The sequence below is a fragment of the Aegilops tauschii genome, chromosome 2 (genome assembly GCF_002575655.3).
Source record: "Aegilops tauschii subsp. strangulata cultivar AL8/78 chromosome 2, Aet v6.0, whole genome shotgun sequence".
Lineage (NCBI taxonomy): Eukaryota > Viridiplantae > Streptophyta > Magnoliopsida > Poales > Poaceae > Aegilops > Aegilops tauschii.
The window spans coordinates 415573143-415576301 of NC_053036.3; the positions used below are offsets into that span (position 1 = coordinate 415573143).

Sequence of the window (3159 nt, forward strand, 5' to 3'; positions counted from 1 at the left end):
AAACTTGAAGTTGGTAAGATGATTACAGCAACAAGTTACAACAACAAACCAGGTAAACAAGGAAGTTTTTGAAAACATACCTGTTGTGCCAACGGAGTTTCAGTTGGATCCTGCAAACTTGAATGTTAGCAATCAATAAATAAAGTTTTGCAAGAGCCATAAGAAACTAACATCATGAAAGTGTAACTATCCCTGAGTGGTTTTGGTAATTATTAACAACATATAGCTCATTGAGCTAATGCTAGATAAATATTTCCGGAAAGCTCAATGATTGGCATGGCATGGATTAGGAATGTGGACCCCTCAAAATGCTAAGGACAAAAGATTGGCTCAAACTCTAAAGCTCAAGACTCTACATTTTACTTTTAGTGATCCAAGATCACATTGAGTCGATAGGAAAAGCCAATTGAACATATAAACCCTCAAGAAGTGCTAGGAAGGAGAAAGCCATCCACGTCGCCCCCTAAATCGCTATGAACAGTGCAGCGAGCGAACAGTGCACAGCGAACGCACCGCGCGAGGGAGAGCAGCGCGAGGGAAAAAGAAAAATAGAGCAGCGAGCAGCGTGAGGGAAAATATCTCCTCTCCCGTGCTTTCCACTCCCCCGATCCCCTCCTTCCCTCCCGTCGCGCCGCCGGCTCCACGCGGCGGCCGAAGCGGCCTTCTCTCCCGTGCTCTCCCCTCCCTCGATCCCCTCCTTCCCTCCCGTTGCGACGCCGCTATCCCCTGCCCCAATCCCCTCCTTCCCCTCCTGTCGCGCCGCCGGCTCCACGCGGCAGCTGACTCGGCCTTCTCTCCCCGGCGCTCGAGGTGCAGCAGCGGGTGCGGCAGTTCTCGGCCCAGCCGGGGCGAGCGCAGGTCGCCGGCATCACGCGCCGCCGTGATTCTGGATCCGGCGCAGATCTTTGCGCTGCCACCTCTCCTCCTCCTCGTCGTCCTCTTCTCTCTCTCTCTCCCATGCCGCCATCGTTGTAAGAAGGAGGGGAGATAGGTGCCAAGGACAAGAAGCAACAGGTTGGTCGCGGTGGGCTTGAGCTGCTAGGGAGATGGAGGAGGCCGTCGTGGTTCGTCGTGGAGGCGGCGCCGCCAGCAAGCTGGTTGAGGTACGTGTCAGATCCGTTGGTTCAGGTACGCGTCAATGTTTGGTTCTGCTGTTGAGCCAAAGAGAAGTGATGATGTTCTATGCTGTTGGTTCTCCCATGCCGCTACTGAACTAATGTATAACCCGTAGGTACATTACTGAAGAGAAGGCTATGAGCCAAAGAGAAGTGATGATGAATATGCCATACGTTTAGTTGCTACATAATCTCTGTATGGTGTAAGTACCTGATGTTCATTACATTGGAGGGAAAGGACACCAAGAGTAAGAGAGACAGACCAATACATGACTAGGTGAGCTTCATTTTTGGTTTTCATTTATTAAGTGATGAAGGTTACTTCATATATATATATGATTAATAGAAAGTTGACAGTTACCTTTATGTTATTTACTCAAATTATTGTACTTAGAATTACCTTCAGACTTTGGTATTTTCCATCTCCGATTGGATTAATGGTTTGCAGCCCAAGAAGAATGTTTTATGGTGTTCTTATTCCCGATTTAGTTGTATCTATTATTGCAAGAGTTGATGATATATGGTGAGCTGCCTCACACCATCGTTCAGTATTTGTAGCATTTGAGTCAAATAGTTGCTGTAATCAAATAATGTACCTAATTCTTGACAAGTCATCTGTATATGTACTGGTAACTAATGGATTTGACAACACTTTTTATCAGCACTCCGTTCTCATGTTTTGAGGGTAGCTCAGCTTTGAGAATGCACTAAATATTTATTTGGGGAATAGTTTTTGCTCCATTTTTGTAATCATTTTGAATTGATGGTCTGATGGATATCATGCCTGTGCCTGTTTCGATTCTTCAGGCCTTCAATTACATTTTCCAAATGCTTATTCTGTTAGCCCAGAGTATTTTCAGATGCTCCAGTACTGAGATATGCTCATTCTCTTTTTAGGTTTGTGACCTTTAATTTTTTGTAGAGATAGTAGAATCAGATATAGTAAGAGAAGCCGATGGTATTGCCATGAGCTCTCGTAATGTGAGTCTATTGCCTGAGGAAAGGGAGAAGGTTCGTCTTCTAAACAAATTAAGAAACTGTTTTCACACACTTGTATTCTGACTTTTGAAGGGTGCAGATTTACCTCATGCTTGGCCTTTTTAGTTGGTGATGTGATCAAATCAACTTCTTTCCTTTCTCTTTCCACAGCCGTACGTGCCCTCCGCTCCCAGCTGCACCTCTGCTTTTCCCCTGCTTCCTCGCTTGGCAATTGGCATTAAGAGGTGACACATCAGGTCAAGTAAGAGCACACCAACTCTTGCTCCCTGTAGAATTTTTATGCTATAGTTGTTCATCTATATGGCTCTAGGGGAATCATTTGATAGATACTCCAATTATAAGAATTTTTTTGTCCCTCTAACTGAATCTCATGGAACAGTCCTGCATGAGAAGGTACAATAGCATTAGACATTATCTGAAGCTGCATATCTTAGTATCTGTGAAATGTTTAATATCTTATATCTTGCTTGTGCAGTCGAGGGTTATTTGGAGGGCACCAGAAGAGAGATCATATCATATTTTCTATCAGTTGGGCTCTGGATCTTCTCCTTTTCAGATAAGCAACCACACATTTCTATCAAGGAATTCATATATCTTACATTTCATTGCATATCCTTTGTCATTTTTTAATCTGTTATAGGCATGTGCTGTTGTAGAAAATTTGTTTCTGAGACACACCGGTTACTATAATTACGTGGTATGGCGGGATGTGGAGTATGGAGATGGCGTGGGTTAGAGGATGGCAGCGGGATAAGCCGGAAAGGCTGGGCCGAGGAGAAGGAGCACTCAGCTATGGTGTCTAGTGTAGGGATGGGACTAGGATCTGCGTGAGGAGGAGGAGGCGCACATCATGGCTTCGAAGGTCACGCCTTGACGTCGTCTACCCCCGTCATCCACCCGCACTGGTATGCCATGCTCCTTTCCCTACACCGCCACGTACGTTATCCCACTACCATTGTCTCGCCAAGTTGCGCAGATTTGGGTTGAGGATGATTTGTGCCAACAAAGCTATGCTAGATATACTCCCTCTGTTCCTAAATATAAG

General features: G+C 45.3%; 1 long non-coding RNA gene across 1 annotated transcript; it reads left to right on the top strand.

Moving 5' to 3' along the window:
• The first annotated feature begins 625 nt into the window (after positions 1 to 625).
• Positions 626 to 2949, top strand: LOC109735577 (uncharacterized). Its single transcript, XR_002226163.4, has 5 exons — positions 626 to 1103; positions 1232 to 1392; positions 2038 to 2126; positions 2265 to 2355; positions 2590 to 2949. It is a non-coding gene; the product is annotated as an uncharacterized lncRNA (long non-coding RNA).
• The last annotated feature ends 210 nt before the right edge of the window (positions 2950 to 3159 follow it).